General features: G+C 31.6%; 1 protein-coding gene and 1 long non-coding RNA gene across 5 annotated transcripts in view; one reads left to right on the forward strand and one right to left on the reverse strand.

Annotated features, from left to right (window-relative positions):
- Positions 1-744: 744 nt before the first annotated feature.
- Positions 745-21,812, forward strand: part of LOC143055568 (protein FAM167B-like) — a 29,690-nt gene continuing 8,622 nt past the window's right edge. The window contains exon 1 of one of the 4 annotated variants that reach the window (XM_076228725.1): positions 745-875. The gene's annotated coding sequence lies outside the window, so the exon portion shown is untranslated. Of the gene's footprint in view, positions 876-3,900; positions 4,033-12,500; positions 12,623-15,683; positions 16,137-21,812 lie in introns of those variants that run through there. The other 3 variants (XM_076228724.1, XM_076228723.1, XM_076228726.1) reach the window with 3 other exon arrangements.
- Positions 14,046-17,333, reverse strand: LOC143055570 (uncharacterized). The gene is made up of 2 exons (XR_012972088.1): positions 17,260-17,333; positions 14,046-14,749 (listed from the first exon to the last, which is right to left on the reverse strand). It is a non-coding gene; the product is annotated as an uncharacterized LOC143055570 (long non-coding RNA).

A 21,812-nucleotide genomic window follows, 5' to 3' on the forward strand; every position in this document is an offset into this window, starting at 1 on the left:
TTTTCAAGCAAAACACGATCAATTCGCTATGAATTTCAATATTTAACACTACCCGGTATGTGGAAAATCTGGATTCAAAATGTTTTTTTGGTCATCAAATTGGGGATTTATAGAATTTTTTTTTTTCGGAAAAAAAACATACCCCCCTTTTTCATTGAGGGTATAATTTATAGGGGTACAATATGGGACTGATATATGGGGTCGCATTGAAAAAAAAATTGGTGATGTTGGATATAGGGGACCAACAAGTTGTTGATCAAATTAAAAATATAAGCGCTAGTTGTCACTGCAAAAACATTATCCTATGTCTGTCATTAAAGGTCAACGTTTGTCCACCGCTAGATTTTTTTTTACTTCTGTGAAATTTTGTGTTGCCAAGTTGCCACACTGCCGCATCGCCGTTCGGAAGTACCGTCACGACACCGACCAGTAAGAAATAGCGAAAAAAATCTTTTAAAAATAAGTTTTTTTAGATAATTTATTACACTAATTATGCAAACTTACATTGGCGTCTGCACATATGTCAACAAGAACATACAATTGTGCATGTAATATTAATGTAACATGGTAGCAAAGTGAAACATTCATTCGTATCTAAATACAGAAAATTTTGTATTATATAATATTTATCTTGACAAGATTTCCTTATTACAGTATCTTTGATGCACTTATTAATGAAGGAAAATGAAACTTAAATTTGCATTTAATATGTGATACCTTAATAATAATTTTAAGATAAGTTTCTAAATGAGTACATATTATACCGATACCTGTAAAGTGATATGCACAACATATAATGATATAAGAGGAAGGGTTAAATTGACATACGGAAACAGTTGATTTACTTTGCTTGGTAAATATAGATCGTTAAAAAGGTAAGAAAATACTGTTTTTGCACTGGTTTCCAACTATATGTGCTAATACTGAGAATTGCTCTCGAAACAGACCCATATGGGCGTTAGGGGCGTTTGGTGCTATTAATTTTACAGTTAATTCAGGACCCCATGTAGCGAAAAAGGTGCAATCTTAAATCTTATGCTCAAATGTGCAAATATTTACTTTTGAAATCAGGATTCAAAATCAAATCAATTCGTTATTTTAGAATCTTAATAAAATAATTGAATAACCATTGTGATAAACTGATAGAAAATTGTGAAATACGTTCACTGTTTTGTGCAGTCTGTAATTCAGCAAATTTCGTTACAGAATAGAAAAAAATATCATCCTGGCATACGGTTCTTTTCAAATCATATGTGTTAATGTGTGAGAATTGCCCATATATACCTACATTTGTATATGGGCATGAGGTGCTTTTAACATTTGAATTCAGAACATCATGTAGCGAAAAAAGGTGCAACTTTTAATCTTAATAATGCTCAAATTTGCAAATATTTCTTTTCAAAATCTGGATTTAAAAGCAAATCAATTCGTTATTTTAGAATCTAACTTAAAACAATTTGAAAACAACCATTATGATGAAATCTAACTTAAACAATTTGAAAACAACCATTATGATGAACTAATTTAAAATAGTGAAATAGCCTACGTTAACAAATTGTTAGCTGTTTTGTGAAGTCACTCAGTCCTTCATCTACAAAATAGAAAAACAAACAATTCTAACTGACTTTTCGCGTTCCAAATGCGATTCAATTCACCTAGACCTGAAATAAAATTTGTTGCTGGTTTACAGCTTAAAATCGATCAAAACGGTAATTTTTCTAGACTAAAACATGACATAGGTTTTAAAAGAAATTGCAAACAGTGCAATATATAACATATATCCACTTAAACACTTAAGATTTTAATCCACGTCAGTCAAAGAAGAATAGATGAAAGGAATTTTAAAGGTTATTAGAAAAAACAGAACAATGTAATATATATATATATCACGAAGACGCAATTCGTCGGTTCTTGAACTAAAGTGCATATACATGTAGGATATTTACAATTTGTAACCGCATTTCATAAATCCGGGTTAAACCATTTATTTTTTATTTGTATTAGGTTCACCCTGTCTAAGAAAGGTTTTCTGAAACCAAACAACAAAAATAAGTTTCTGAACTTTGAGCTACCTTTATGGTATTTCAATTAGTTTTGAAGATGTCAGGACATTTTTAATCAGTAGATGTTGAAATTCTGATGGCAAATTCTTATAAAGATAATTTTATTGCGATTTTTTTTTATCACGAGTACATGCAGTGTAAAAAAATAACTTGTAGCTGTACACACACAAATCTTCCTAATTTATGCATAGTTCAGATTTATAGATTTATTGTCGCTTGCTTAGCGTTCAGTGGCACATATTTCATGCATGCATTTCTGGACGAGTTTATTGATATATATATTGAAAATTTTGATTCTACTTGAGTTGATTTTGTATAACTTAAATAAATAGTCGGAATGTGTAATTGTACATAACACTGTTATAACCTTTGATGATTTTGTCTGATACACATGTACGTTAAATCTGGATGATAACTTTAGTGTTAGATTACGGCAAATTAGATAAATATACTTGCCTTATGGGTATATATTTATTTATAAATTGACGGTCATTCGACTGGTCACTTGCCGAAGGTGTATTCCAATAATAGATAGGAATCACGTTTACTGACCATTGAGTACACATATAGAAGGCTTTTACATGGATATTTTTACATGTTGACGAAACGACCGAGAAGAAAACCCAAATTTTCAAGAATTCTAAAATTTTGTGACAATTTTAAATGTTTAATTCCCTATTTCTGCACAAATTATGGTTAGTTTCAGTATGAATACTAGTGCAAATTACAAACAGATTAAACTGGAACCAAAATGACAAACCAAATGGTACCAACACTGGCCAAACATCCATGCATAATAATAACAAAATAATGACAACAAAGAGACGAAACAGCTCAGTTTGATTTAGTTTTCCCAGTAAACGTTAAAAACACCAAGGAGTCCAAACATTTGACATGAATTCCAAAACCTGACCTTAGTACATCCTTAAAAAGAGTGAACAGCTACATTTGATTTAGTTTTCTCAGTATTTCTTGATTGAACAGCTACATTTGATTTAGTTTTCCCAGTATTTCTTGATTGAACAGCTACATTTGATTTAGTTTTCCCAGTATTTCTTGATTGAACAGCTACATTTGATTTAGTTTTCCCAGTATTTCTTGATTGAACAGCTACATTTGATTTAGGTTTCCCAGTATTTCTTGATTGAACAGCTACATTGGATTTAGTTTTCCCAGTATTTCTTGATTGAACAGCTACATTTGATTTAGTTTTCCCAGTATTTCTTGATTGAACAGCTACATTTGATTTAGTTTTCCCAGTATTTCTTGATTGAACAGCTACATTTGATTTAGTTTTCCCAGTACTTCTTGAAGGCAATTTTATAGATTAGCATTGTATAAACAGGTGGTGCTAAAACATCCGAAAAAGACAACATGCCGGTAAGAAAAAAACCCGGTTAAATTTTTAAAATAGTTTGGCCCATTTTCTTCCCGAATTATTTAAACTTTAAAATTGATATTGTCACTTCAAGAAGCTAATACCACTCATTTGACTCTTGTATACAAGTTGCGTATTTATTTAGTTCTAATTATTTACAAATACTTAAGGTTTAAATCTATGCAGTTTCGAACGATATTGATTCAAGATAGATATGTAAGCACATTTAAGTCCAATTATATATTATCGTAAATCATTTCTCGAATTTCAAATGAACATACCAAGTCTTATCTAAATCTTAGTCAAAGTTGCAATTCAACTATAAGTATAATCAAACACAATTTTCGCAATAAATTCTTGTTAAACACCAGAAAATCACCATATTCAAACAGTTTTTAAGATGACTATTTTGATATTCAAGGTTCGATAACTCTAATGTTAAAGGACAATCAGATAAATTTTACATAACAAATATATACTATAAACTACGGTTGAGATGTATGCATAAAATTACTTAGTTTGATGGATTTAAATATAAAAGGTTCGAATTATTTAGAATTTCGTGAAAAGAAATTAGTTTCGATTAGACAGGTGAGTGAATAATTTTCCATAAATATATTTATTTAATTAAGCGTATTTGTATTTTTGTCATGTTTATGTCTGCCAAGGTGGTGCAAACGATACCCACAATTAAGAAATTGGAAACTTGTACAAATATTGTATTGAAAGGTATCAAAAGGGTGAACTCATTTGAAAATTATGCAAAGAATTTTTTCCTCGTTAAATTTGTATAATCATGTAGGTCTATCTTAATGATCATACATATTCGAGGGTACTTATGAGGATAAATTTACAGATTTCAACGTCCCATCTTATAAATGTCCACAATTACTGAGGGCACTGAGGAGTCAAGCAGCAAGTGCCAATCACATATAAGTAGAATAAGTGAAGCTTGGTTTTGTTCCCCTAATAATGCATGCAAAACTGATAAAATAAATATCAATTAATTTAATTTGGAATACCTTTAAATTGTAAAGCGTTATTTTTGTTTAATATCGCACTGGGTCGGTACCAGTGCTGGCGTACAATAAGTCCTTGATGGTATCGTAAGCATAGAAATAAGTGCTTCGGTATTGATGATATCACCAGAGAATAGCAGTCTTCCAGCTCTGGTACAGACCCAGTACAATATAATATATAGTAAATGATTACTAAACTCTGCCGTTGAGAAATAATCAGAAAACTATAGTTCCAACTCCCTCGAGCAAAGTTGGCCTAAGATCTCTAGATTTGGCTTTCCCTTTTAGGTCCTTTTGTGCAGTTAGCTCCTTGCGTTTCCGTGTCTTTTGTCCGGGCTTTTAATATTGAGGTTGGAGCCTTCCATATAAATGTATAAAGATTGAAATGCCATTCGGACGCACGAAAATATTAAAGTGATATTTCATTTACTGGACAAAGAATTTGTATTAAACGCATTTAGGATTGGCAACGTGATAATGTCTAGCTGTCTTTTTTTTTTTAAATGTTTTTAATGCATGCATGATCTTTGCATTCCCCGAAAAAATAATTGAATAATTTTTATCTATTTGCTTAGAATATTATGTATAATAATTTTACAAATAAGTCAATTCAAAACTGATTTATGAAATCTATACAAAAACAAAGTACAAAATCTGTTTAGCAGATGCGACATTGAAACGCAATAAAAATGGACGAAATCTAGTTACTTAAATTTTGTTAAATGAGTATCTTGTTTATGTGACTATAAGTAGATATCCCGTTTTCTCCTTATATTTACGAGAGTATAGTTTCAATGTTGACAAGACAAGTTTTCTCATGTCATGGTCCATTTGAATATAATTGTATCTAAAATTTAAGATGCAACCAAGTGCATTGTATAGCACCTCGAACTCTCTTGTCGGTGTATTTTTTACGATACTTAAATGCTCAAATTGACTGTTTAATATTCTCGTATTTCGTTTTGAAACCAACTATACAAATAAAGATAGATGGAAAAAACGAGAAAATACATTATTTTCCCGTAAATAGGCGTTTAACAACAATGTTACTGCAAATATAACAAACGAAACAAATACTATAAAGTAATTAAAACACGTTTAAGATGACATAGAGCGCATTTTATTGCAATTTTTAAATTTTCACACCATTTACTTGCCGATCTTTTTGATTTATTGCATTCAATTTTGTTTAAATAGTTGAATTTTTATACTTAACATACAGGAGGTAATGGATGGGGTCTTTCAATCATGTTTTCGTTACTGGTATTTCCCTAAGACATTTTTCTCTATTCTTTATAAATATTGCCTATTTTTTCTAATCTTTATACAATATATTTTATTACTCATCATGCTCATTATTCTCTATTCTTTATTTAGTTTCACTTAGTTTACTCTTATTCTTTATTTAATTGTCCCTGTTTTAATTTTTCTGTTGTATTGGCCCAATTTCGAACAGAAAGCCCCATTCAGATCGTCATGCAGTGACAATTATTGTCATTTTACTCTGTCGTTCCTTCAATTTCAGTGAACAAACAAAGATCTGATAGAAACCCAACGAAAGCTTTCTTGGCTGAAACAGAGACATATAATACATTGTATTATATGTCTCTGGCTGAAACAAGCGATTTCAGAAGTTTGCAATGGATTTGGAAACAAAACAAACGTTAAAAAAACCCCAAGTACAAACAAACAAACAAACATCAACAAACAAACGGTCCGCGGGTTGATACCAATGCGGTTGGTCAGTTGAACCTTTAACAAAAACCACGAATGGTGTGTTGGTTGACACCAAGCTGATGGTCAGTTGAACCTTTAACAAAAACCACGAATGGTGTGTTGGTTGACACCAAGCTGTTGGTCAGTTGAACCTTTAACAAAAACCACGAATGGTGTGTTGGTTGACACCAAGCTGTTGGTCAGTTGGATCTTAAACAAAACCCACGAATGGTGTGTTGGTTGATACCAATGCGGTTGGTCAGTTGAACCTTTAACAAAAACCACGAATGGTGTGTTGGTTGACACCAAGCTGTTGGTCAGTTGAACCTTTAACAAAAACCACGAATGGTGTGTTGGTTGACACCAAGCTGTTGGTCAGTTGGATCTTAAACAAAACCCACGAATGGTGTGTTGGTTGATACCAATGCGGTTGGTCAGTTGAACCTTTAACAAAAACCACGAATGGTGTGTTGGTTGACACCAAGCTGTTGGTCAGTTGAACCTTAAACAAAAACCACGAATGGTGTGTTGGTTGACACCAAGCTGTTGGTCAGTTGGATCTTAAACAAAACCCACGAATGGTGTGTTGGTTGACACCTAGCTGATGGTCAGTTGGATCTTAAACAAAACCCACGAATGGTATGTTGGTTGACACCTAGCTGATGGTCAGTTGGATGTCAGTTGGATCTTAAACAAAAACTACCAACTGTGCTTTGGTCAATACCAAAGATGACGGTCAGTTTAACCTTAAACAAAAACTATCAACGAAGCGTTAGTCGATACCAAAGCAGATGGGTCAGTTGCCCCCTAAGGGTAACATCCTGTCAGGACTCATTGACAATGGTCACCGATTTCGTATATATATAGGAAAAGTTATTTTCAAATTTTCGACTGATAAAAAACCAAATAGAACTAGCTTGGATGGTTATTGTTATTCCTATGGTAGTTATTACGCATTTATATGCATGAAAGCATCAGTTTACAATATATCAACTTTGATTTCTCATATATCTGATAAAAGCTCATTGTTGAAAGTTGTAAGGAGGTTGCATTTACTTTTGGAACTCTAACAGCTAAATATAATTTGTTGTCTTTTGCTAACATTTTGAATTTATCTTTTCACTTTGAAAAGACCAGTTGAGAAATTGTAATAATTACACGCTTACTAAAAAAAGCTCTTGTATAATGATTGTCAATAGATAAAGATTCCAATCACTTTAAATAAACTCATCAGAAAAGCAGTGTATGATAATGGTATTGAAACTAATAAAAAAAAATATAACGACGGATCGAGGTTCATGGGAAAGTTTAAGTTGTATTTTCCGTATTGTCCCGCAAGCGACCGGCAACACATTTATTCTGTAACCTTAGACTGTATTTGTCCGATCAAAAACTATTTATTTACAAAAATATGACGATCAACAAATTATTATTATTAATAAATATGAAAAATATCATACATAATTCATAAGGAATAAATTATTATGAGATTCATTATTGACAGAATATTTTTTCAAATTAAAAAAAAATATCTATGAATAAGCACAAAAACTAAAATAAATCTCATATCTGTGTAGATTATAAGTTTACAACGGTTCAAACCTCTTAGGAACGCTATTTTACAATTGAGTAATTCTCAAGTTAACTGACCTCGGTTACAGTAAGGCAGTACGTATACGAGACTTTATTTAATTTTATGGGATTTAAAGTTTCAAAACCGCTGATAAATCGTCAATAAGAGGAAGATAGAAGTTCATTATAGTAGGTAGGGTATTTTTGTACTAGTCCTTCATTTTTAAATTGTTAATTTGAAGTGCATTGAAATTCTCCTTAATTTAGTAATTTTACATCATTACGAAACTTGTGTGTACATAAATGTACCCTTTATTTCGCATTAAGGCAAAACGAGGTTTCGGCAAAATTTAGTCCTACATTTTTGAATTGTTAATTTGATATGCATTAAATTTCTACTTAATTGCGTTATTTTTTACATCATTATGAAACATTTTTGTACATGTAAATTTACCCTTAATTTCGTAGTAAGGCAAAACGAGGTTTGGTCTAATATATAATAATTAATTAGATCTATACATGTATACTAGTAATTCAAACATGTAACGTGACGGTGCCCAAATTGCACCTATTTTGACAGTTTTTTCATCTACGTTTTTTTATGATAAAGACAAAAATGTCCATTCTGTGTTTATTTTGTAGCCGTATCCTTCTTTATTATAAAGGTACACCAATTTGATTTTTATTCCATATGGAATCATAGAAAAATTGGTCTAAACTGACCTCCAAACCATCAATGATTCTGAAATGAGGAGTACCCAAATTGCATCCATGCTTAAATTCACATCGTCATAAGTCTAATAACAGAGCTTTTGTTTAATTTCTTCAAATATTTTGAACAATTGGATATTAGTCCATGCTTACTCTTCATTATTTTTTAAATGGATACTTGTAACATATTGTATTTGCTCATTTTAAAAAGATGACGTTTTGATGACGTCGCATGGCGACGTTTCAGTACATTTTGTTTTTTCAGTAAATACTTCATCTGTTGATAAATACTGTGAACGTTTTGTGCATATCTAAATAGTTTTACCTATGTTGAAAGATGTGCTTAGTATCGAATCATAAAAATACAAATTGTTTAGTCTCTAGGAAATCTTGTAAGATTTTCGCTGCTAGTTTTGCTAAATAGGTGCAATTTGGGTACTCGGTGCAATTTGGGTACCGTTACGTTAGATGCTTATATTAAAGTTTCTTTGTTCTTGAAAAAAGTAACGAGGAAATATATGTTTTTTCGCAAAACGGAAAACAAATTCATGTTTGTTCGTATTGCATAAAAATTATATATAAATTCACGAAAATTATACATAAATTAAAAATCTAGACGTTTTCTGCCTAAAAAACAAATTACTTTTAATTGTCAAACTGTTGTTTACACACACCCTATACATCATTTTTAAAACTTTAACATGCAAATACAGTGAAACCTGTTTAAACCAAACCTCTTCGGGACTTCAGATTTTGATCGGTTTTGACCGAAGTTCGGTTTTATCAGGTTCACAACGCATTCAATTTGAGAGGACAGTGCTAAAGAACATGTTTAATTTATACAGGTTTTCGCTTTATGCAGGATTCGGTTTAGCCAGGTTTCACTGTATGTCTTTTCTATCGAATAACATACCATTTGTTCTACTTGTCTCTTCGGACATGTAATTTACCGATATAAAAACATGTAAAAGGTAATATGCACTTCAATAAGATGTAAATGTTAATATTCATGCTAGATTTAAATAAACTAATTGAAATCCTCATGTTTTGAGACAAGTTGTAAGAAAATACTGTAAATGATAACGTGTATTGTTAAACATTAAAATAATATATGAAAAATGAGTAAAATTAAATCATTATAATGTCAAAGATGGCGTTTATAATTTTTTATATAAATTTTGAATAGAATGTTCAGCTTTGAAAGACGAAACTACTTGTAAAGCGTAAAACATCGACAATTCACCTTCAGAGGGAAGGGACATGGGTTTTCGGGAGACATTAACTTACAATTGATTATTTTTTTCAACTTTATACATTTTGAAGAAACGAACATATATTTTTGTTTCCCTTTCGAAGAAAGCTATTATTTCAAGACATTAAAAATAAATCAATTTACAAAAAAAAAAAAAAACCAACAAAATAAAAAAAAAAAAAAAAAACCGCCCCTCATACACAGTCATGAATAGTGTATGTATGCCAAAGCTAACCGAAACGTTTATGATTAGACTTGAGTAGATGGTTCTGAAACTTTTAATCTTTTAAACTACATATTGTTTTTTTTTGGTTTGTTACTGGTTTCAGAAGTTTGTGCCACCACAAATTTAGGTCTATTCCTCCGCCACTTTAATAATATATTTGTCCTTTTTATCAAGAACAAGAAAAAATAAAAGATAAGGTCTTATTTGGATGACTGTTCAGTACGTTGGGGATATCATTTTGTTTGAAAATATTTTTGGTATATTTAGTTAATTAAATAGCCAATATGTGTTGATTCTAGTATGTCTAACACACAATAAAAAAACACCCACAAAAATCAGTGCAATTAACAAGAAAAACAAATACACCTGTGTAAAAGATGTGTATAATTCTACATGATGTCTTGTTTGAATCTGTTCCGCTTAAGGCACCCATATGGCTTTTTAGCTCACCTGGCAAGAGCCAAACTTGAGCTTTTTTCCTCACTTGGAGTCCGTCGCCCGTCGTCATCTGTTAATTTTGAAACCGTTATCGTACGAGAAAACCTCACAGAAGTAGAAAGGCTCAGAATATTGAGCTCTTTGAATTGTCCATACACGTCAAAACTTTGGGTGGGGGTTGACAATTTGCAATAAACTGTAAGACGTGACCATAGAAAACAACATCAAAAATAAGTTTCTGTGTTTGAGATTTTGTTTCGCGTTAAAGGCCACCTGATGTTCAGTGGTTTAGTGTCGTTTGTTAATGTGGTTCATAAGTATTTCTCGTTTCTCGTTTTTATATAGATTAGACCGTTGGTTTTCCTGCTTGAGAATGGTTTTACACTAGTAATTTTTTGGGGCTCTTTATAGCTTGCTGTTTGGTGTGAGCAAATGTGCAAGGGTTCTCGATGAAAGCCATACTTTGACCTATAATGGTTTACTTTTACAAATTGTTACAATGATGGAGAGTTGTCTCATTGGCACTTTAACATGTCTTAAATTTATATGGTAAAATGCCTTTTTTGCACTGATTTGTAAATTGGTTTGTATGGTGAAGTGTCGCGTAGAGATGTTGTGTCATTCATAAGTAAACTCGTTTCCATTCCAAACACATGCATCTGAAAATGATTGCTCAAAAATATAAACACGAATAGCAGACATCGATATATCACGAATGATGGAAGTTTTTAACGACCTTGACAAGCTACACAGGCCTTGCACGGTCAACTTATAATAATATATATAATGTATATATTTGTGGCTTCTTTACTAGGACTATCTGCGGCAATAAACCCCACTACACAAACCTTTTCCAAGGCTGGGTTTATTAAAACTATGATAAAGCAAATTTTAGTTACATTGAAGCTTAGTGTTTCAACCAGACCTTCTGAAGTTTTATTAACTGAATTATATAAGTTGTCATCATAAATTATATATTATCTAAATAAATACATTTCTGTCAATTATACGGTCTTAGCCTAATATACCATACACATATCATTTCACAAAGAAAGTCATGTAAACCCATATCAAAACAAATATAAATACAATTTTAAAATTTTAAAATTTGTTAAAACGATATAAAAACAATCCATTTTCTATCCGACGACTTGATGTCTGAATACTGGAACCGATTTATTCTACGAATTAACATGAACTCACAACCCTTCCATATACATAGCTCCAATAAAAAAGAAACTGTCGTTATTAATAACCGGGATGATGGTGGGGGAAATTTGGACTGCCACTGGGAAATGAGCGTATATTGGGCAGAGACTTTGCCTTGCAACAGGCCACCTACGAACCCCTCAGAGTTGTTGCAAGGGTTCTTAACGTGCAAAGATCGTGTCACTCTCTTAACACGAGGCAACGGATTTAACGTCCCCATCCTGACCGGACGTGGCTTCAAACTTGAAACATCCCGCACAGCCAAACGGACGCCCACTTTGGCAGGCGTTGTACTGGCGGTCGAGAGAACCCGAAGTGACCATATCACGTTTCCCCAGTCACCTTTGGGGAGATACGTACGTCAATGAAACGACACAAAACATCCTAAAAATGGTATATTCTTCATTCCGGTCCCCATTATGGGAACAATAAAGTACTTCCTCGATGTAAGTAGTCGAACTACTACATCACTGCATGTATATCCTGACAACACTGAGATTGTGAGATCGAATCCCGCTTGTGCCAAGTGCATTCGACTCCAATCTAAATTGGCTAGGATCGTCCTTTTTTCCTACCGAAGGTCGGTGGTTCTCTGCGCATTCCACTATCAATAAATACTGACTGTGAAATCCACGGAAAAGCGCAATAGTTCTGAAAGTGGCATTAAAACACCAATTAATCAATCAATCAATCAATCAATCAATCGATAATTATTTCAGTTCATATATAATTATGAGATCTTTATTGACAAATTTTAGTAACATTTAACATCGCATGTTTAATAACAATGTACATGTCAGTTTTGGCGAAGGGTCAACAATTTAAAAACTATTTATTTATCCGATTTGTTTTTCTGTTTATGTTTGATTAAATAAAGCCGTAAAGGCATTTTATAATATAATATCATTACAAAAGCTAAACGGTTATAAGTAAATAACCTGTTTTGTGCACCTGTTAGTCAAGTATCCACTTTATGAAAATTACTGGCCAAGTGTCCACTCTAAAAATTACAACAGGAAAATTGAATTTCTAAGTTGTGTAAGTTTTTTTTATTATAATAATTTACATTTATAGATTACTTTACTAAATACTTCACATCGTTTTGTGAACACTTTCAACAATAAATAAATTATTTTTCATAATATTTTAAAACTTTTATCAATTTGAAGAAAATACAGGAAATTTCTAATTTGGAAAATTGAATTGTGTGTCCATTTTGATGTATTCAAAGATAAAATAGCGTTTTTAATGTTTGACTCACTGCTCTTTTTTCATAATTGTATTATAAATCTTAGGACATGTTTGCCTCCAGCGGAATTAAGATCGTCGCTTCCGTTATGCCAATCCAGGTGTGTCAGACTTGAAAACTGATATTTTCTGCTTTTCTAACAAGCACATTTAAGAAAATCGAACTTGCCGTGTAAACAGTGTACTTAGATTGGTATATGCATGTTATGCATTTACTTGTCCAATAACAAGTCGCCCTTCTGGTCAAGGTTTCCAAAAAATATAAACATGATATTTTAATTATATACAACCATTTTTACATCAAATTCAGCTATGAACCTTTCAAAGATTTGCCACTGGACATTACACACCCATCACTTAGCCATTTTGATCATCTCCTAACTTTTTTGTTTACTATAGTGGTACATGTATTCGTAGTCTAAATAAGATTCAAATCACTATATATTTTTTTTCGAGCTTAATGATGTACTTAGGTGAGGTTTTGGAATTTGTGTCAAATGTTCCTTGGTGTTTTTCCATACAATACAATGTAAAATATTTTGCCCCATAACACCCATTTATTTTTTCATATAAGACTTAATAGCTCATGAAAGGTCATTTACCAAAATTTTAGAAGATTCTTGATATTCTTTCTTTTGTTTTGAGACCCAAATAATACCATGCAATGCAAACATAAGGTAAAAGTCCGAGTCAGCCTTTTCCCGCCATATTTTAAATCTCAAATATTTCAAAAAGGAGGTCCATGACCTATCAATATTTTTAGCTTATCTTTATCCCTAATTGATGTTCTACCAGCTTATAGTATCAATTTTAATTTCTTAATTTTTACCTAATCCCACCTAAGTACGTCCTTAAGGAACATAAAGATGACTTTGAGATGAAGAACAGCAATACAAACGTTGTTCCTTCGCTCTTCGTGTGTTTTGCTGTGCATGTACAGATTTGGTGCCATTGATGAATATCAAATTGCAGTGGCGGATTAAGAAATTTCGATAATGGTAGAGGGGACCCTGACTGCCTAGGAAAGGGTCCGCCCAGTCATTCTTGATCCTATATAATCAACCAAGTTTTCCCACAAAAGGGGAGGGTGGAGGCTGTCCCATAAATACTCCTCTGCATAGCCTTTCTTTTCTTATATAGGAATTAATGTTTTTATTTTCTTCTTCTATTTTATATACCTCAACTACTTGTGTTATAATAAACCCAATTCATTTTCTTACGTAAAAGTTTAATTATTTCTAAACATGAATATTATTACATCAAAATTTGAACAGCGTAGAGTATTATTACTGTATCTGAATTATTATTACAGGTCGGTGTAGATTTAAATTCATTATTTAACAAAAACAGTGTTTCATTCTACACCGATACGATCTTTTGTGTGTTAAATATTGTAATGACTAAGGAGATTTCAGTAATGAACTGCGGTAGATTGGAAGAAAGTGCTAAATATTGATATAACCTTTAAATCCAACCCTTCATTCTGAATTCACGACGGATTAATAAGAAAACGACCTATTGTGAAGGATGCTTTACAAATTTTACAGTGTCTTCCCAGCTCTTATAATGTTGAAAGTCCATTCTCTAATTCTTTCATCATTCTATCCGACTGTGGTAGGTGGTCTTTCTATATATTCTTTAAATTTTTAGGCCGTTCTTCTATATTCTTCATCAACTATTATCTACTCATTATAGTTCAGCACCCAATTATTGTCTATTTCTAATATTTTAGCATTCATTTATTCTCTATTTTGTATATTTTAGCACCCAATCATTGTCTATTCTCTGTAATTTTTGTCCATTTTATATCTATATAATTATTTTACCAACTTTATCTGTACACTAATTCCATCATATTTCTATTTTGTAATCCCCATATATTGCTGGGTTGATCTCTATATCCACCTGAGCTTTAAACTAAAAAAAAAAAAAACAGGCCTGTAGTCAGAAATGTAAAAAAAAGGGGGGGAGTTGGTTCGATACATACATACTCAACTTTAACAGTGCTTATTTGTTTTCAAGTGGGGATTCGTACGAACCCCTCACCCCTCAATCCCCCTCCGGGGGCTACTGGTGTGAGAAATGATATAGATATGTTACATTTGTAAACAAAACATATATACCAGTGGTATATAACAGCACCATCAATAAGGTCCCGTTAGTAGATAATAAACCATCTTAAATAATTATAGTTCCAACGTCCCCATTTTTTTCAACTATTATAAAACGTTAATCCCTCCTTCATTTTGACACTTTATTTGCGTCATCTTTAAAAAAGGTTTTTAATTATTTAGAAATATTTTCAAAATATTATGACGCTATTGTTGTATACATCCCGTTTATAAATGTAAGCAGTAAATTGTGATATCTTCCGTGATATAAGATATGATAAGATTAAAAAGATATTAGTCGAAAATAATAGAATTGTTACTCAATAACGAAAAATAAACAATACAAGCATGTACATATATTAAAAAAAAATATTTTTTTGGTGCATACCCGACAACTTGTCTGCCGTGATAAAGATCTTTCCATTTTTAATCTCCGGGTTATAATATCTATGCATTTCGGGGAACTGTGTGCATGTTGAGCTCAAGAATATACGATACAGTTTTAATCCCACGGTTATACTTTGACAGAAATCTGTAAACAATTAAGGTAAACTTATCAATTAAGGTATGTAATAAAACATATTTCTATATACATGTATGATTTTTTTTATATTTAAATAGGGTCTACAATTTTAGATATTTACTTAATATTTTGGTTTATTTGACATTTCGATCCTTGGACAGATATACCTTAGTTGTCTCGATTTCGTTTCAGAAGATAAAAACTGACGCATCTTGAAAAAAATATATTAAAATTGAGAATGGAAATGGGGACTGTGTCGAAGAGACAAACCCCGACATTTAAGCGACGATTTTTATCTTTTGAATCTTTTTTGTTATAGAGCAGACACACTTCAAATTAAAGGATATACATACCTATATCATATTAATAATTTTTATTTTAGTACCGGGGTCTTAAGGTTACATCTATATTACACAATTTTCCATACTTATAATAATTGTTTATGACAATAAACGATATCGTTTTTCTACATGGATCTATAATGGGACTAATCGCTTTGTTCTGTGTTTGTATATTTTAAACTGGATCACTGCTCAGGGTAATATCGAATTCAGTTCAACCTTAGGTTATAGACCACAAAGAAGAATATAAAAGGAAATATTTGTTTATAAACAAAGCCACACGAACAAGTGATTTTTATTATTTGAGACAAGATAACTGCATTTGTCAGGTATGTGAATTTTTAAGAAGTTACTCTTCGAATATTTATGGAGAAATTGTGCCACCACTCAAGCATTAGTCTCTTTTAATTTTCGTCTTTTTTCTTTATGTCTAGTTCCAAAGCCGTTATATAACATTAGGTTCAGAGGTTAGAAACCTATTGCTAATCGTCATTCGTAATTAGTAATGTCTTAATTTACCCTCTGTGCCGGTATTTGTGTCTCGCTCATAACAAAAGTAACTCTTTGTATGTAGAAAATATCATTGAGGTATAATAAGTTGTATTGAAGGAACCAACCCATTTACCAGTTTTGTTAGGTTTTATTGTCCTTATTTTGTAAGAAGGAAGAAAATTGAATTCAACCATCGCCTTGTTTTTCGATTGAACGTGTCTGTATTTAAGCCAAATAGTGAAATTTCATTATTTCAATCGCCGAATCATATTGACTTTATGGTCACTAAAGGGCGTGTGCATGAATAATTTGAAGATAAAAAAACAAAATTAAGGTGCTATACATATTTTCACAGTGAGGGTTATAACAGTTGACTTAAGATTAGTTTCACTCATGAGCTTCTACGTCTAGTGATTCTCTATTGACATGTAGATGGCACTGAGTTAGATAAGGCCGAAGACATTCCTGTCCCCAAGGATTCTTTGGTAGTACGGTTCTTTCCTTGTGGTTTTACATGTTATGATCTGAAAATTGAAGATCTTCCCAATTTTTCTTGACAGACCGTTTGGTGGTAAAAGTTTATGACTATACCTTACCGTACCATTCACCTGACGGTCTAAATTGTCGGAATCTAATCTCTTAGGCATTATGTAAAGGTTAAATATCTTATCTTTGTTCTTTTCTTTTCTAATGACTCTTTTGTTTAGTCAAAATAACGGAACTATACATAACTGCCAAACAAGTTGGAGGTTTAACTAGCTATAAGACCAGGTTTAAGTCACCACTTTCCTCGAAAAATCTTTGCACTTATTCAAGAATATGACCTTCACATTTCAGGGCAAATAAAAAATACCTCAAGTTTTATGACCTTTGCGGAATGAGTAAAATTAAAATACATCTTCTAGTCCACGACTTCAAACAAAACATTCATTAGTAAAGATAAAAGATAAAATACCTAACCTTTTGACCGGTTTTATCGCCATTGTGTTAAGGACTGTATATATTCTGGTGAACTATGACAAAGCTTATTTACATGTCGCTTATGTGCACAAAAACATTAAAATCACATTAACTAGGAAATGATTTTAAGCTTTATACCCTGTATTTTTCTGTACAGACTGATACTGTATTCTCTAAAATCATTTGACAAAGGTACAGAGACAGAACTATATTTATATTTAACATACAACGCTTAAGGTAAAACATACATAGAGTAAATTTATACAAAAATGACAATAAAAATAATATTAATAATAATAAAAATAAGTGGAAAATAAAAGCATATAATAAAATTTCCATTATAACCATTAACCTTGTTCACTGATCTTTCTCTTTTTATTCTGATATTACTCTTGTATAGTGTTTTAACATAGACATCATTAATGTATTAAACAGAGAGTGAAATATAACTGTAATAGGTCTAATGTAAGAATGTGACAAACGAAGAGTTGTGCTGTCGTTTTCTTACGCTGGGTATTTTATAATTTAAAGGCAGGATCAATTAAAATTTTGGAAGGGGATGGGGCATTAGTATTTTTTCGCAGACATAACATTCATTTCTATCTGCTGCTATGCTTATTGCGCGCGAATTTTCTTCATCTTGTTTTGAGCAGTGTTATTTCTGTTTGCATTTGTTTATCTCGTCGGGATGATTTTTTGAGTTTAGGCGATGTTAAGCACCCACATATCAAACAATACCAGATCTTCGATTCCGCAACAACAAACAATTGTCATAAATGCATCGATGCAGGTGTGCTTTTCTAAGGGATCTTACGTAACTGGATCTTATTGTGTTTGTTAGAAGTGTTACATGGATACCAATATATTATCAAAATTACATTTTAGAAACATGTCGATAATTTCAAAAGGGAAGGGAACACCAAAACAATAAGAAAATGTAACACTGTCTACCATATTAGCATGCTTATATCTATAGCAACATAATAATTTTACAAAAATGTTTACAATTTTGACCCTCACACTATAGTATTTATTTCCAGCTAAATGTCATACACGATTTCTTATTCATCTCTAACAGATATAAATTATTATTTTATAAGTACTATTCGTTATACGTTTGTCAAATTCCATTATAAACATTCGAATTCTATACTTAAACGCCTAGTTCACCTAATCTCAGTTGTCTATTGAAAAACCATGCTGTGAAATAAAATGACAAAAAGATGAGTACTTTAATTCAATTTTAAGTATTACCTAGTAGACTACGTTATTTCTTCTGGAGATACTTGATATGCTATGTAAATAGAGTATTTATTGAATTTATAAAATACAAATTAACTATAGGGTTCGGAATTTACTAGTTTATTCGAAAGAAGTAACGCCACAGGGAAGTAAATCAACAAAGTTACATTAAAAATATATCTGTTTTTTTTTAATTCATGGTCGCAGAAGACTCACTAGGTGTTTTGTATGAAGGCACTTGATATTTTATGTCTACCGTCCTTGTCAATTACATGTCATTCATACCATACATTATTTAGACTTCAGTGATGCAATTGGATATCCATTTAGCATATACTAATTTTCAACCCATGTCGTGTTTAAATATCCTACAGTTTCAGAATTTCAAACCGTCCAATTATCGATAAGAATCCATTCTAACCATGCATGCAACCCCATTTTCGTGTCCCTCTACCTTATCAGAAGATGCGACCAACGAGACCTTGCAGTGGTATACTGGATTGATGTTTGTGTACAAATGACGAACACTACTCCAAGTACTGTTTAGAGTAAAACAATTGGTACATTTGGTCTCCATATCTGCATTAAATTTGAGATGTGTCTCCCCAGGGTAGGATATATGATGTTCTTTTGACGTGTCTCATTATTGGTAGGATATCTGTGCTTTAAGTACATTTTACTGTTTTCTTTCTGGCGTGTTCCTTGCTTTTTATTATACATGTCACCCTGTATGATAATTATACAACCCCCGTTGTCCTCTCTCACTCTCTCTCTCTCTCTCTGGAATGCCAAAATTATTCAGTTTCTTTCCAATTGGATAACACACTTTTTAAGGTACTTTAACGTTGTGAAGTAAATTTGAAAGAAGTATCTTTAATTGAGTTATTATTCATTGGCTATCTGACAGTCCAGAATATTAAAACATGTTAATGTTGACTGTGACGTCGACCATCTTATCGTTAACAACTGTTTAAAAAAAAACCATATCATCCGCATATTTTCAAGATTTCTCTTAAACTAAAGATTATGTAATTTCAACAAATGTACAAAATGTAAATATAACTGCATGATAATAAATAAAAATGCATGCTTATTTTTCTTCTTGCAATACTGATTCTATTTTAGATCATGTCTCGCGAATCATTCAAAAGTGCCAGTTTCTGCTGTATTTTAACTTACTAAAATTCCGATCTGCAAATGAAGACACATTGCTCAAATATTTCACGAGTTTGTTTTAACATTAGAAAATTCCTGTTACAAGTCAGGAATATGACAGTTGTTATCAATTCGTTTGATGTGTTTGAGTTTTTGATTTTTTACATTTGCTTTTGTAATGGTCTTTTCGTTTAGAATTGTCTTCGGAGTACGATAATTTTGTAATTATACTTTTAACGTCACTGTTTTAATCATCACCATGACTATCTGTTTAGTTTATATTTTAAAGATCAGATATCGAAAAAAAATTAGTCTAATTAATGAACACGTGTTGTCAGTATAAACTTAGTGTTGCTGTTCATCATGCTTTAAACATACATAGATTTGAATGATTTTACACTTGCTTTATTTATTTTTTTTTAGGGGGGGGGGGTCTTTATAGCTTGCTGTTCGGTGTGAGCCAAGGCTCAGTGATGAAGACCGTACCTTGATCTATAATGGTTAACGTTATAAATTGTAACTTGGATGGAGAGTTGTCTCATTAGCACTCATACCACATCTTCCTATTTTTATAGATTTAATTTTTCTGATTATCTTCTGGTGTAAAGCAATTAAAATATGAAATATTAATGAGTGGAATCGCGCGTCGTCCATCTAATCCGTAACAACTGTTTAAACAAAAATCACACTATCTGCATATTTTCAAGATTTCTCATTCGACACCAAATTATGTAATTTCAAATGGAAAATATGTGTAAATATAACTGTATGATAATTAATAGAACTGCATACTTATTTTTCTTTTTGCAATACTGATGCTATTTTAGATCATGTCTCGCGAATCATTCAAACTTGCCAATTTATGCTATATCTACTGTTACAAATATTCTGATCTTCAAATAGAAGCGCATCGTTCACATGGTTCAAATATTTCACGAGTTTAAAACATCTACGTCTTCATCATCATAATGACTATCTGTTTAGTTTATATTTTAAAGAGCAAATATCGAAAATATTAAGTGATGAAGACGTGTTGCCAGTAATTACTAAGTGTTGCTAACCATCACACTTAAAACATAGTACATACTTTTACTTTTTCTAATATATCATCTTTTATAAAAATAATCACCACACGTTATATACAAAATAATACTAAACATTAGGAATTGAGCACTTAAGATATTTTTAAGCATATACTAGTTTTTGATCTAAGTTAACAATTATGTTGTAATATAATACAATTTCCAATTTCATATAACTTCATGTAAAAAATAATGGTACTGAGACTTTGAATCCCAAGCCAGTCTTTTCATATATTACTTTTCTATTTCCTTTAACAGCTGATAAGACCTAAAATGGAAGTCTTTTTAAAATAAAATACACGAAAGGTCTTCGCGGTAATAACGTAGTTAATAATTTATCATTGGCATCACTACATTTAACGGACCAGTCATTTTGCAGAAAGGATTTCGTACATCTGTTCTGCATTTGCATCTTTTGGACGCTTACTAAAAAGACAGAACCGGGGGAAAATGCTGAGGGTCTCCTAGATTGAAGTCATTGTTTCATTCTATTTAGTTTTATAATTCAATTCAATTCAATTCAAATCTTTATTGCCATAAAACTACATATTTATACATGTAGTTTATTGTTTTGATTTTTGAGTGATTTCTTGTGGGCACTCCTCTTAGAAAGAAGAGTTCTCCCCTGCTTTCTCTCTTTCTCTCTCTTATTCTCGTAAAAACAACTTAATTTAAAGTTACATTATATGGTTCTATTTTTTTAAATTCCGTTATAAACTTCAAGTTTTGTTTTTAACGTGACGAAAGCGAAATTGTAAGCAGTTTCTTACAGTATGGATATATGTTAACACCGACAATCTGATACTGGTAACTAAAACATAATATATATAAAGAGTGGAATTAAATTTTATCCATGCTATCAATTGATACTTTCAATATATCTATCAACTTACAAAACAAAATTAAGATCATCTACATATTTTCAAGATTTAAAATTTCAATTTCACACCTGATTATGTAATAAGACGTGTACAAAATATAATAACTGCAAGATAGTTATCTCATTGAGACTCACACCACATATCTATGACAATAAAACTACACGAACATAGTTTTTTGCAGTACTTGCTATTA

The sequence above is a fragment of the Mytilus galloprovincialis genome, chromosome 12, assembly GCF_965363235.1.
Source record: "Mytilus galloprovincialis chromosome 12, xbMytGall1.hap1.1, whole genome shotgun sequence".
Classification (NCBI taxonomy): Eukaryota; Metazoa; Mollusca; class Bivalvia; order Mytilida; family Mytilidae; genus Mytilus; species Mytilus galloprovincialis.